Source organism: Pan troglodytes, chromosome 12 (genome assembly GCF_028858775.2).
Source record: "Pan troglodytes isolate AG18354 chromosome 12, NHGRI_mPanTro3-v2.0_pri, whole genome shotgun sequence".
In the NCBI taxonomy this organism is placed as follows: Eukaryota; Metazoa; Chordata; class Mammalia; order Primates; family Hominidae; genus Pan; species Pan troglodytes.
The window spans coordinates 113,092,594-113,107,508 of record NC_072410.2 but is presented as its reverse complement, the minus strand read 5'-3'; the positions used below and the strand labels follow the sequence as shown (position 1 = coordinate 113,107,508).

The 14,915-nt window shown below is 54.1% G+C and overlaps 1 long non-coding RNA gene across 1 annotated transcript; it reads right to left on the bottom strand.

The window, feature by feature from the left end:
• Positions 1-2,446: 2,446 nt before the first annotated feature.
• Positions 2,447-11,093, bottom strand: LOC104004875 (uncharacterized). The gene is made up of 4 exons (XR_010149196.1): positions 10,847-11,093; positions 9,527-9,605; positions 3,160-4,152; positions 2,447-2,947 (listed from the first exon to the last, which is right to left on the bottom strand). It is a non-coding gene; the product is annotated as an uncharacterized LOC104004875 (long non-coding RNA).
• Between the last annotated feature and the right edge of the window lie 3,822 nt (positions 11,094-14,915).

The following is a 14,915-nucleotide window of genomic DNA, read 5'->3' as shown; positions in this document are numbered from 1 at the left end:
CCGGGAGCTGAGGGGCGCCTCTGCCCGGCCGCCCCTACTGGGAAGTGAGGAGCTCCTCTGCCCGGCCACCACCCCGTCTGGGAGGTGTACCCAACAGCTCATTGAGAATGGGCCATGATGACGATGGTGGTTTTCTGGAGTAGAAAGGGGCGCAAGGTGGGGAAAAGATTGAGAAATCGGATGGTTGCCGTGTCTGTGTAGAAAGAAGTAGACATGGGAGACTTTTCATTTTGTTCTGTACTAAGAAAAATTCTTCTGCCTTGGGATCCTGTTGATCTATGACCTTACCCCCAACCCTGTGCTCTCTGAAACGTGTGCTGTGTCCACTCAGGGTTGAATGGATTAAGGGCGGTGCAAGATGTGCTTTGTTAAACAGATGCTTGAAGGCAGCATGCTCGTTAAGAGTCATCACCACTCCCTAATCTCAAGTACCCAGGGACACAAACACTCTGCCTAGGAAAACCAGAGACCTTTGTTCACTTGTTTGTCTGCTGACCTTCCCTCCACTAGTGTCCTATGACCCTGCCAAATCCCCCTCTGTGAGAAACACCCAAGAATGATCAATAAAAATAAAATAAAATTAAATAAATAAATATAAAAAATAAAAAAAAAAAAGAAAGAAGAAACAGCTGTCCCAAGTGCAAACGAACCCTGGGAAGAGGTGGAGCTGGGATTTGACTCCTGTCTGGCAGGTCCCAGAGTCCCTGCTTTGGGCCACTGAGCTCAACTGCTTCTCCCGGCCTCACCCTTCCATGTGCCTATGGCCTCCGAGAGGGAGCTGCCTGGTGTCACAGGCCCTCCCCTGCTCCCTGCCCCGGCCCCGGCCTGGGCTGTGGTCCCACCAGCCACTCACCCCTCCGCCTTCCCTGTTCTCTCCTCCTTGCCTGCCTTCAATAAGATGGTCCAGGGGCGTGGACAGATAGCACAGTGTCACAGAGCCCGACAGCACTGACATCGGCGTCCTGCGCCACCACTTGCGAGCTGGGGCAAGGCCACGGAGCCTCTCTGAGCACTGTTTCCACGCTGCAGTCCACACACGGGCAGTGCGGGGCATGAGCCAGACCCTCAACACCTTCAGTGCTCGCGAGGCACCCTGCACCCCCAGTGCTTCCAGAAGGGGCCATCTGTCCCCTGTTTCCAGGCAGTGGAAGGTGGAGTCTAGCCTGGCAGGACAGGAGGCAGAGGCTGGGCCTTGTCTCCAGAGAAACTGGGGCTCCACTCCTGCCTCCTCCCTCACTCGCTGTGTGTCCTGGGGAAAGTCACAAGGCCTCTCTGAGTTTTGTTCTTGGGGCCTCCCACCCCAGGGTCCCAGACGGGATCCAGCAGGACCTGAGGCCCATGGGTCTGAGCTGGCAGGATCTGAGCTCAGAGACCTTGCCCCTCTCCAGAGGACCCCCACCCCTCCCAGCTCCTCCAGGTGGCCCCTGGTAGCCTCCCTGGGCCCTGTGAATGGGGGAGGGGGAAGAAGGCGCTGTCACCTGGGTTTGAGGTGGAGGGCACTGGTGGATGGCAGAGGAAGCCTGCCTGGGCTGGGAGAGGGCACCCTATGGCTCCCCTCTCTGGGCCTGGCTCCCCCACTGCTGACAGCCTGGGCTGTGAACAGGCCCGTGGGAGGGCCTGCACGGGGCGGGGGATGCCCCCACCTCCCCAGGGAGGATGTGAGGCCAAGGCTGACCTAGGTCTCAGGCACAGCCTTACAGTGGGCAGCTTTGAGAAACCCAGTGAGAAGGGCCAGCTCTGGGCTCAGAGGCCAGGGAGGGCGTGGGAGAAACAGGCAGCGCCCCCGCACTGGCTGGCATCTCTTGAGGTTTCTGTAGAAATGTTTGCTCCGGCAGGAAAAAAAAATCTGTTGCCATGGTAACCTATGTCTTCCCTCCCCAGCTGAGTCCTCAGAAGGAAAATCATCTCAGAATTCCCAGGGATGAGTGGCCAGCTACACTTAGGGGAAGCTTCCCGAACCCAGGCCTCCCAGCAGGGTGAAGGAGCCACATTCGCTCAAACACTGGAGCCTCATTCATTCATTCATTCATTCATTCATTCAACAATCACTGGGACTCTACGCCCCACCCTGTGCTGGGCCTGGGGATGTGGAAATTCATCCAACTCGGTCCCAGAACTCAAGGAGCTCAGACTCTGGTGGGAAGACAGGTGTGTAAGCGTGAAGCCATGGAGGTGGTGAGAGCTTTGACAGGGGATGGCAGAGTGCTGCAGAAGCACAAAGGGAAGGTGGGAGGGCTTCCTGGAGGAGGCCTGCTTTGGCTGGGTCTTTGGGCTGCTCTAGACCCTGGAAGCCCTTAGAGCCCAACCCCCTGCCTGGTGTTCCACCCATTTTACAGAGGAGAGCACTGAGGTCCAGATAGGGTGAATGACTTGCCAGGGTACAAGGAAATGAGTGACAATGTGCGGGTGGGGCTGATGTTCATAAAAGGAAAGGCAGCTTCATATCTGACCTGAATAAATAATGTATTCTGGATTTTAATTATTTAAAAAGCCTCCATTTCACTGGTGTCTCATCAAAAATAGAAACTCTCTTCCTTTCACTCTAGATTTCTTTTGAAAGTGGCAGGTGGGCGCAGAGGTAGGGCCTGGGCCTCTGAAGCGTCCTGCTTGTGGCAGCGGCTGTGAAGCAGAGGCCGCAAGCCCCGAGCCTCCGACGGAGAAATGACAAGTGACCGTCATCCTGGAGCCTCCCCCCGCCTTAGGCCAGTCTGCACCTAGCCCTCAGATGGGTGGTCAGCGCACCGCTGTTCCCACAAGACTCGGGTGGTCCCCCAAGTCCACCAGCTTCTCTTTCCTCCCGGGCACACGGGGGTCATGACAGCAGCACCTCTTGGAGATGTCGAAAGAATCCTGCATTCGGTGTCTCTGGGGGGTCCCATCTCTGTCCCCAGACCGGACACACCGTAGACCCCCAACTTATGGACAGTTCCATCTTTCAAGGACAGGCCTTAGAGAAAGGAAAGAAAACCAAATCGCCAAGAGGTGTGAGAAGAAAGGGCTGGGGAGGGAAAGCCGGGACACACCAGCCTACTCCTTGCCGTTGGGGTGATCTTGTGGCTTGGAAAATCTGGATCAGTTCCCCAAAACACAGCCAGTCAGGGGCTCTCCCTCCCCACCGTGCTCTGCAGCATTCCTGCCCCTTGTTCCTCGGTATCTTACCAAGCCCAGATCAGCTTCTTTTCCATCGGAAGCAGCCAGTGAGCTGTCAGAAGAAGGTCCCATTCCCCGGCTCCAGCCCAGCACCAGATAGAATCTCGCCGAGGCTCCCAACTGCCACCACCCCCATCTGTCTTCCTTGTCGTGTGTCCCTGGGGCTTAGCTCTGAACAGAGATGTCACCCAAACAGGGTGAGGCCACCACAAGTCAAGGTCTCACTTCCAAACCAGAGCACACTCAACTCCAGTCCACCTGTCCCCGCTTGGCTGTCCCCAGACCCCATCTGTAACATTTGCATCTCTGTTGGAGAAGGTCAAAGGTCAACCACCAAACCCCAAGCTCCCTCCAGCTCCTGTGCCCGCCACACTGCCCTTGACATTCCTCCCTCACGCTTGGACCCTCCGCTGGGCTCTGTCATGAACAAGAACTGCAAAACTCTGGGGAGCGCTGCTGCTCTCCAGGTGATTTCTATCAAATAACGCCGCTGGTCCCAAACCATCCTGGGAGGTAAATACTATTATTAAGTAGCGGGCAAGTGGCCATGAGCTAGGGAGTGGCAGAAGCAGGGCAGAAATGGAGGTCAGCGTCTCCGCCTCCAATTCCTGCCCTTCCCCTCTCTTCAGACTTCTTTATCTCATTTGATCATGACAGCTGCAGACAGCTGCCACTCCCCACTTTACAGGCTAGGAAGCCTCAAAAAGCAAAGTGACTTGCCCAGAGCTCTGGAACAAATCCCTTGACCTCCACAGGGGCTGCATGAATATCGTTGGTGGCTTAAGCCACCAAAACGTGTTGTCTCCCAGTTCTGGAGGCCAGAAGTCCAACAGCAACGTGCAAGCAGGGTTGGTTCCTCCTGGGGCTATAAGGGAGACTGCTCCAGGCCTCTCCCTCTGTGTCTGGCAGTTTGCTGGCCATCTTCCACGTTCCTTGGCTTCTAGATGCATCTCCCAGTCTCTGCCTTCATGCTCACATGGCCTGTGTCTGTGTCCAAATGTCCTATAAAAATAAGGACACTGGTCATAGGTCATAGTGGGTAAGGGCCCACCCTACTCCAGAGCGGCCTCATCTTCACAAATCACATCTGCAATGACCCTGTTTCCAAATACAGTCACATTCTGACTTCCAGGGGGTTAGAGTGTCAACATGGGAATTGGGAGACACAATTCAACCCATAAGAGAGGCTCAGGGGTCATTCCCCAGGAGGCAAGGTGTGGTCATCCCATCTCTACCCGCAGAAGCCACTGCAGAGGCAACTGGCCTGGCCCCAGGAAAGCTTCCCGAGGACTCTGACTTCTACCAAAAGGCTAAGGAGCAGTTGGAGCAGGAAGGAGGGAGCTCACGTGGAGGCCGTCCCACTTCTCCCGGGAGAACACGTCATTCTGAGAGCCTGGGCCTGGACTGAGGGGCAGAGTCTGCAGTTCCAGTCCCTGAGATCTACTCTCCTGCCCGTGACTCCGGTCCCAGGGCTCATCTCTGTGGTCCTTAAAGGCAGTGACTATGGCAGCAGGAGTGGGGATGGCAGAAGGACGTCTACACAGGACTGCTTGGGATCCCAGTTTCCACGTGTTAGCTGTGTATCTTCAGACAACTGACTTTTCCCTTCTGAACTTGAGTTTTCTCCTTCAGGAAAAATGGGGCTTTGCAGGTTTGCTGTGGGGACAGCGCCTGAGCTCACCTAGGCAGAGGCAGCAAGTTCCCACCTGGTCCCAGAAGAGACCAAGCTTGCTGTCCTAGCGTCTAAAAAGCCCCCAAACCAAGATGCCAACCCCACACCCAGCATGCCCCAATACCTAGCTCCAGGCACAATCATCTTCACTGGGTTAAAAAGAAAAATCTCTTGGGACCCCAAGGCAGGCGGATTGCCTGAGCTCAGGAGTTCAAGACCAGCCTGGCCAAGATGGTGAAACCCCATCTCTACTAAAATACAAAAAAATTAGCCGGGCATGGTGGCGCACACATGTAATCCCAGCTACTTGGGAGGCTGAGGCAGGAGAATTGCAGTGAGCCGAGTGAGCGAGGTTGCAGTGAGCTGAGATCACACCACTGCACTCCAGCTTGGGCGATAGAGCAAGACTCCATCTCCGAAAAAAAAAAAAAAAAAGAGAAAAAGAAAGAAAAGTGTCTCCTAAAAATGAGGTCAGATTGTAAGTCACCCTCCGTGTTCTTCCCCGGTGCCAGACAGAGTGGACCTGAGGGCTGGCTTCAGCCACTTCTGTCCGGAAGCCTGCAGGCCGCCTGTGAGTGAGTCGGCCCAAACAGAAAGGTGAGGTTTAGATAAGAGAAAGGGGGACATCATTTGCAATGTATTTTGGGGGTGTCCTTTTTCCTTTCTCTTCCTTGGCCAGGATGAGTCCCTCGGGGAGGGGGCACAACAGGACCTCAGAGGTGGGTCCTGGTTGGGGTCTCAGGAAACGGAACGTGTCGCCATTCTGCCTGCTCTCCACCGTGGGATGAGTCCTCACTGCCATGGGACAAGTGAGAGTTCCAGACAAGGACCTGCCACAGACCAACCCAGCCACATGGGGCAATGACTTTCTCTCCCTCAAACCTCCGTTTCCTCACCTGAGGTAGGGAGATCTCTAACCTCAGCCAGCCCCTTTCATGAAGCCATTGGGATGGTCAGAGGGCCAGTGTCGAATGCGAAAAACGCCTCGGATGCCATGAAATGCCACAGGGGTGTCAGCTTTGGGTGAGGCCACTAGAGTTCCATGGCAACAAAGGGCTTCAGAAGCCATGCTGATGATCCATGGGGACTCTGAGCTCCAGGGAGAGAAGGGGAAAGTTCAGCCTACACAGCAGGTTGGGATAGAGCAAGCGGGGAGCCCAGACCTGCCGACCCCCAGGCCTGGCTGAACCAGCCCTTCCTCTGGGCCTGCAGGGGGTTGGAGGGGCTCCCCTTTGCACAGTAGAGGTGCTCCTGGGCACAGCAGCCTGGGATAAAGCATTTTAAGCCCAAGGTGTTTGGGGACAGGTCTTGCTGTTGGTTACTTTCACAGGGACAAGTCAGACTCAGTGCATAACGGCAGGGGCTGAGGACTGCTCGTGGCTCCGGGGAAGGCTGGCAGGGCTTGGTTGGATCTTGCACTGCCTCCCTCCTCCCTCCTGGAGGCCAGATACACCATCCTGCCCCCCAGCCTTGGCTAGAGATGTCCCCTCAGCCTGGCTGTCCTCCCCACTCCTTCCCAGCTGGGGAGCAGCACCCTTCAACCACCTGTCCACGGCCCCTGCTCCAGGAAGCCCACCTCACAGCCAGCCAGAGGTGACTCTGCCCCCCCTGCCCTGGCCATGAAGTGTGGAGTGGTGGAAAGGGTGAGGCCCAGATCTGGAAACCTGGCTTCTCCTGCCACCACACCGTGACTGTGAAACGTGAGCAAGCACTTCGCCTCTCCGAGCCTGGTTCCTTATCTATAACTGAGTTTAATTCCCAGGAGTACTGAGGGGAGGAGGGTTAAATTCGTACATGGAAGAAATATGTTTGAGCATCTATTAAATGCCAGGCTTAAAAATGTACACTTATGTGTTAGTCATAAAAAAAAAGCCAGGCCTGACTTTAGGCATTTATCAAAAAAGACAAAGCCTGTATAAGTGAATATTCTAATGGGGGACACAGTGGACAGATGAACAACGACTCAAAGAAGAATAACAGGCAGGATAAGGGTGTAGCCTCATCCACGGAGGGTGCTATGCTCTCTATAGACACCGTAGGTACTTAATAAATGCTGAATGCATGGATGGATGGATGGATGGATGGATGGATGGATGGATGGATGGATGGGTGGATGGATGGGTGGGTGGATGGATGGATGCATGGATGGATGGATGGATGCATGGATGGATGGATGGATGGGTGGATGGATGGGTGGGTGGATGGATGGGTGGGTGGATGGATGGATGGGTGGATGGATGGGTGGGTGGATGGATGGATGGATGGATGGATGGATGGATGGATGGATGGACGGATGGACGGGGGAACAGGTGAATGGGTGGATGGATGGATGGATGGATGGGTGGATGGGTGGGTGGGTGGGTGGATTGATGGATGGGTGGATGGGTGGATGGGTGGGTGGGTGGGTGGGTGGATGGGTGGATGGATGGATGGATGGGTGGATGGACAGATGGACGGGGGAACAGGTGAACGGGTGGGTGGATGGATGGATGGATGGATGGGTGGATGGGTGGGTGGGTGGGTGGGTGGATGGATGGATGGATGGATGGATGGGTGGATGGACGGATGGACGGGGGAACAGGTGAACGGGTGGATGGGTGGATGGATGGATGGGTGGATGGGTGGGTGGGTGGATGGGTGGATGGATGGATGGATGGATGGATGGATGGATGGATGGATGTGTGAATGGGTGGATGGACGGATGGACGGGGGAACAGGTGAACGGGTGGATGGATGGATGGGTGGATGGGTGGGTGGGTGGATGGGTGGATGGATGGATGGATGGATGGATGGATGGATGGATGGATGGACAGGGGAACAGGTGAACGGGTGGATGGGTGGATGGATGGATGGGTGGATGGATGGATGGATGGATGGGTGGATGGGTGGATGGATGGATGGATGGATGGATGGATGGATGGATGGATAGATGGATGGACGGATGGATGGGTGGGTGGGTGGATGGGTGGGTGGATGGGTGGATGGGTGGATGGATGGATGGATGGATAGATGGATGGATGGATGGGTGGGTGGGTGGGTGGATGGATAGATGGATGGATGGATGGATGGGTGGGTGGGTGGGTGGGTGGGTCGGTGGGTGGGTGGGTGGATGGATGGATGGATGGACGGACGGACGGACGGGTGGGTGGGTGGGTGGGTGGGTGGATGGATGGACGGACGGACGGGTGGGTGGGTGGGTGGATGGGTGGATGGATGGATAGATAGACAGATGGATGGATGCTGCATCATACCCCCACCTCTCATAACCAACAACGGCCATGGCTGTCACCCACAGTATCTCCTTCTCAGAAGAGCTCGCCAACCCCCCAAGGTGGGCCAAGGAGCAGCCAGAAGAGGGCTCTGAGTGGAGGTGGGCCTGGCACCCCTCCCACGCTACCTCCTCCTCTCCTAGGACCATCTCGGAAGTAGCCTCCCCTTGCAAGGAGGCTGGCAGGGCAGAGAGGGGTCACCCAAGGCCTGGAAAGAGCCCCAGCAGCTGGCAGCAAGTGTCCCAGGCACAGGGCGAAGGCTCTGCCTGTTTCCTGTCTGGACCTCACAATGCCCTGGCACGGCAGGGCGTCCCCCCGGGAGCTGGTGCTGAGAGGGTGGCGGAGGAGGAGACCCCACCTCGGGGGACCAGGGATCAGGAGAGTCAGCAGGGCCTTCAGAAGTCCCCTGATTCAGGCTTCTCACTTCTAGGTGGGGACATGGAGCCCTACAGAGGGTGAGGACTGGCAGAGGTAACCCAGAGTCAGGGATAGGGCAGAATTAAGCCAGGTCTACCTGAGTCCCTTTACAATTTACCTTCAAAAGGCCCCAGCTTCTGCTGAATGTTTCCTCCCCTTTTAAATGCACCCTGCCCTTGTCCTTGTCCTTGACTCTGCCCTTGGCCCTGTCCTTGGCTTTGCCTTTGGTCCTGTCCCTGCCCTTGGCTCTGTCCCTGTCTTGGCCCTGCCCTTGACTATGTCCTTGTCCTTGTCCTTGGCTCTGCCCTTGGCCCTGTCCTTGGCCTTGCCTTTGGCCCTGTCCGTGCCCTCAGCTCTGTCCTTAGTGGCCCTGCTCCCTGGCATTACCTCTCCCTCACCCACCGCTCCCTGTCTTACTAATCCAAGGCCACCCTGCTTGTCTCCCATGTCCCTCATGCCTTTTGTCAACTGTGGAGATGACGACACTCAGTGGGTAACTATGGCATATGGCTTGTGGCTTAAGGAAAGGCACTCCAAGTTTCCACTCCACGTGCTCAGTCTCTAGAGGGTCCTAATGTGAGACCACAGTCTCAGGCAACCCATTCCAGGGCATGAGGCTGAAGAAGTGGCTGACAGTCCCAGGCCAGGCAGCACTGCCAGCTCCTCTCCTCAAGGTGGAGCTCTCCTCTCCACCTCCGCAGGAGTCGGCAGTTCACTCAGCCCATGGGTGCACAGGCACATGTGGGCACACATGGGCGCACACATGGGCACACACGGGTACACATGGGCACATGCAGGCACACACAGGCTCACGTGGACACACACAGGCATACAAAGGCACACATGGGCACACTCGGGGCACACGGGCTCATGTGGGCACAACATGGGCATACACAGGCCCACATGGGCACACTCGGGGCACACATGGGCCCATGCAAGCACACATGGACACACACAGTCACACATGGACACACATGGTCACCCACACGGGCAAACATTCCCAGTTACTCCAACCTACCTCCAGACCTTCCCGACCTGGATCCTCCCGATCTGGGCATCCTGGGTGGAAGGTAGGGCTCCCCCTAACACCTGCCTGACTGAATAGAAAAAGAAAATAAAAAAAAAAATGGAGCCTTTCCTCAGCTTCTTGGGGAAGTCGTGGGCCAGCCAGGGGTTGGCAGGAACCAAATGGGCTGGGTCAGCACTGCATGAATCAGAGGATTTGAGAATTGCTGGGTGAGAGGTTCTGCAAATCACCAGATCAGAGCACTATGGAGACACGGTGTTTAACATCACAGAATATCAGAATCACAGACCCTCGGGAACAAGCACTGCTGTTCCCAGCCTCCTCCCTACAGATGTCTCCAAATCCCGGGCAGCACCCGCTGAAGCCCCTGCCTGGCTTCCCTGCTGCTGTCGGCCTCACTCCCTTCCTGTCCACGCGGCCCACCCTCCTAAGCGACCTTCTGCCCAGCCACAGCCATTAGCTCCCTGCTGCTCAGAAGCCATAGCAGGCTCATTTTTGTGACGAGGACAGAGCTCATTAGCTCACCCTCTGCCAGTCCCCTCACTACCAACCTCCTTTCCCTTCCAGTCTCCCCCAGAGGGGCCACACTATAGCACACATAGTAAAAAAGTCTGGGCACGAGCCCTGATATACATCTATTGTTTGTTTGAAAATGATGTCCCTGACAGTGCAAGACGACTGGCCTCCTCCTGGGGTGGCTCAGAGCTCCCAGAGAGCACGAGAGGAGGTAGTGGAAGCTGCTGGCCTCCCGAGGCCCGGCCCGGCCACCACCCACCTTCCCTTGGCTGCCTCTCAGTGGCCAGAGCAACTACAGAATCTGCCCGGATTCGGGGAGTGGCATGGGGTGGGGTGGTGGGGGTTGACGATGGCTCTAAGAAACGGCTTTGAAGATGGAGGGAGGGCCATGAGCCAAGGACCGGGGCAACCTCAGAAGTGGGAAAAGGCAAGGAACCAGCCTCCCCGCAGAGTCTCCGGAAGGAAGATGGCCTGCTGGTGCCCCAGTTGTTGCCCGGGGAGATCCGCTGCAGACTTCTGACCTCCAGAACTATAAGATAGTAAATGTGTCTTGCAAAATAACAAATTAGTGGCTTAAAACCACGAAATTTGTGGTAACTGTGACAGCAGCAATAGGAAATTGATACAAGTATGTATCCGACTATTATGATATGTGTTAAGTTTTGTCAGAGTAGCGAGAAAACAGACATCAGCTTTAGCAAAAAAAAAAAAAAAAAAACCCCACAAAAAACCCAGAAAATGTATGAAAAGATACTGTCCCAGCTCACAGGATCAAAGTGCTGAGCAACCACTCACAGGAAGCAGGAAACACGGAGGCTCTGGGTGGATCAGCGAAGCGAGAAGTTCCTGCCCTTCTCTCAGGGCACCTGCCTGGCGGGGGCTCCATGCAAGTCCCAGGCTCCATGAACCTGGATCCCAAACTCACTGGAAAGGGAAATCCAGACCCAGCCTGCCTCTGCCTGTGATGGCTAGGAGAGGGAATTGCTGGGCCAGGAAGCCACCCCTATGGGTACCTGCCCCATAGTAAGCCCCATTCTAGTAAGCTGCAGCTGATGCAGAACTTAAACCTGTGGCCCCAAGGCCACGCCTCCCTCCAGGCCACAGCTGCTCTCAAAGGCAGGCTGGTGAGGAGGCGTGTGTGGCCTGAGCAGGATGCTAGAGAGCCGGGGAAGCTGAGGCAGGAAGAGGCATTGGCTCCAGCTGGCAGAGCCCTGGAGTCAGGAGGAGAAGCCGGAGAAGTTCATGAAGCCCAGAGTCTGCGTGCTAGGGACTCGCGAGCCGCATTTGGCCACAGACGGTTTTATTCAGCTTGCGTGGTTTTTGTTTGCCTGTCTGTATAATGGCTACAATATGCTGAAGACATTAACAAGATGGATTTGCAATTTGCTTTCAAATCGTGTTTCTTTGCAGCCCCCCATCTCCAAAGTGAGGAATGAGTTCATGGCTTCAGAGAAGGAGGTGAGGTTTCTACCCTGTGCCAAATAAAAGGTCTTCACTTTGAGACTGAAAGTTCACTTTTCAGAGCACAGAGAACTTTTAGGGGTTGGCACATGTTTCTGCTGAGGGCTGGGTAGGAAATCTTTTAGCTCAGTGGGTTTGTGGTCAGCAGGCTTGTGGTCTCGGTTGCAACTCCTCAACACTGCTGTTGAAACACGAAAGTGAGCGAACATGGCTGTGATTCAATAAAACTTTATCGGTCCTGGAATTTGCACTTCATATAATTTTCACATGTTATGAAACATTCCTGTTTTGATTTTTTTCAACTATTTAAAAATGTAGCAACCATTTTCAGGCAGCTGGCTATATAAAAGACATGGCAGGCTGGCTTTTGGTCCCTGAACTGCTGTTTACAGGTATTTATTCTAAGACTAGAGTTAGAGTGACCACTCGTCCAGGCTTGCCTGGGACCTTCTGCTTTAGCATGAGGGTGCTCTGCTCTGTCGGTGATTAGATGCAGGGATGACCCAGGTTTGTCTGCCTTGGGTCTTCCCTGGCTCCCAGGTGATCCCACCTGGAGTTAGGAGGTTCTGAGGGGACAAGGGCTGTGCCCTTGTAACAGAGGCTGCTGGACAGATGGACCGGGCCCAGGATGGGTTGGGAGGCACAGCCAGACCTCAGAGGGTTCCTATAGCACTGGTGAAAGTGAAGGAGGTTCCTGTGAGAAGGAAGGACCTTGAACCTGACAGGGCTAAGGGACAGCAGATCTCAGACCTCAGACCTCTAGCCTCAGGCATCGCACAGGCCAAGCAGGGACAGGCAGACATGGGGTGTGGGCCCAGCGGCTAGAGGAGCCAGCTCGACTGTCCCCAGCCAGTCCATGTCACTTGGTTTTGTCCCCTGCCTGACCCTTGTAGACTCCCGATTTCCAACCCCTGGTTGGCGGCTGGCAGGTGTGGAAAGGGAGTACTGGGCGCCAGGAAAATGGGGTTCCCGGAAGATGACTCAGGCAGCCCCAGAATATGTCTCCATCACTAATAGAGTCCAGAAGCAAGCCTGTGCCCATCCACTGCGATGAGGGTTTCTACGTGATGTTACTGTCATCAAGCCAAACCTGCGGTAACGCCAACCCCTAAAGGCAACCAGGACTTCCGCCAAGTTCAAGTCCTGCATTGCATCAATACATTACGTGGACTTTGAGCATGTCAGTTCTCCTCTCTCAGTTTTACTATCCTTGTCCATATAATGAGGTGGGGTGGGTTTCCCACTGGATCTGAACATCTGTTTTTTGTTTTTGTTGTTTTCTTTTTTTTTTTTGAGACAGAGTCTCACTCTGTTGCACAGGCTGGAGTGCAGTGGAGTGATCTCGGCTCACTGCAACCTCCAGCTCCCGGGTTCAAGTGATTCTCCTGCCTCAGCCTCCGGAGTAGCTGGGATTACAGGCATGCACCACCACGCCCAGCTAATTTTTGTATTTTTAGTAGAGACGGGGTTTCACCATGTTGGCCAGGCTGGTCTCCTGACCTCAGGTGATGTGCCCGCCTCGGCCTCCCAAAGTGCTGGGATTGCAGGCGTGAGCCACCTCACCTGGCCAACATCTCAGTTTTAAAATCTCAAGCTACTACTGACTGGTAAGAAAGAAAAGCAACCTCTTCAAATGGCAAGAGCCTCTCTACTAACCCCTGTAGAATATAAAAAGAAAATCAGCTGGGTGAGCACGGAAATCCTGTTTTTAGGGCAAATTTTCTGTGTGTTATAAATAAGCAGTTCTTAGCGGAAGGTCCCCCACACTGGACCTGGGAGGCCCACACCACTTTACCCTTGACCCAGGCATGCTGATGTCGGCAATAAAGGATGTGACATGCCAGAGGGAGCTGAGGTTCCTGGTGACAGCTGTTGCCAAGGTAACAGCACGCCAGGCTGCAAACAGGTAGAAACAAGAGGCTCTTCTTACTCACCTCGGAAATTACCAGGAAGCTGATTAAATCTTCTTAGAATCACAGATAGGAGCCGAGAAGCCTTCTTCTCAGGAAACTCACAGCGCAAAGCCACCCTTGCTGGGCTGGGAAAAAGAAGCCTGGGTTCTCATGTCTGTGCCGTGATTGCAGGCACTGCTTACTCTATTGGACCTCAGATACTGTGCAGTTTTTACAAATTGAAGGTTTGTGGCAATGCTGTGTCAAGCAGGCCTATCGGCACCATCCTTCCAACAGCACCTGCTCACCCTGTGTCTCACGCCACCTTTTGGTAATTCTCGCAATATTTCAAACTTTTTCCTTATTATTATATCTGCTCTGTTGATCTGTGATCAGCAATCTTTGGTGTTATTTGATGTTACTACTGTAATTGTTTTGGGGCACCATGAATCGTGCCCATATAAGATGGTGAATTTGATTAATGAATGGCCTGTGTTCTCACTGCTCCACTGACCAGCCATTCCCCCATCTCTCTCTCTCTCACTTCTCCTCTTTCTCCCTCTCCCTGCTTCTCCTTATTCCCTGAGACACAACAAATATTGAAATTAGGCAAATTAACAACCTTACAATGGCCTCCGAGTGTTCAAGTGAAAGGAAAAGTCAGTCTCTCACTTTACTTCAACAGCTAGACATGATGAAGCTAGTGAGGAAGGCACATTGAAAGCTGAGAAAGGCTGAAAGCCTGGCCTCTTGTGCCAAACAGCCCAGTTGTGAAGGCAGAGAAAAAGAAGTTCTTGAAGGAAATTAAAAGTGCTACTCCAGTGAACATATGGATAATAAGAAAGCAAAGCAGACTTATTGCCGAAAGGGAGAAAGTTTTAGTAGCCTCGATAGAAGCTCAAACCAGCTACAACCTTCCCTTAAGCCACAGCCTAATCCAGAGCAAGGCCCTAACCCTCTATGAAGGCTGAGAGGGGTGAGGAAGCTGCAGAAGAAAAGCTTGAAGCTAGTAGAGATTTGTTCGTAAGGTTTGTATTAGTCCGTTCTCACACTACTGTAAACAACTACCTGAGACTGGGTAATTTATGAAGAAAAGAGGTTTGATTGACTCACAGTTCCACAGGATTAACAGGGAGCATGATCGGGAGGCCTCAGGAAACTGACAATCATGGCAGAAGGCGAACGGGAAGCAAGGGCCTTCTTCACATGTTGGCAGGAGAGACAGAGCCAGGGGGAAGTGCCACACACTTTTAAACCATCAGATCTCATGAGAACTCACTCACTATCAAGAGAACAGGAGGGGGAAAATCTGCCCCCATGATCCAATCACCTCCCACCAGGCCCCTCCTCCAATTCGACATGAGATTTGGGTAGGGACACAAATCCAAACCCTATCAAGGTTGAAGGAAAGAAGCCAGAACATAAAAGTGCACGGTGAAGCCGCAAGTGCTGGTGAAGAAGCTGTAGCAAGTCATCCAGAAGATCCAGCTAACATCCTTGATGAAGGGGGC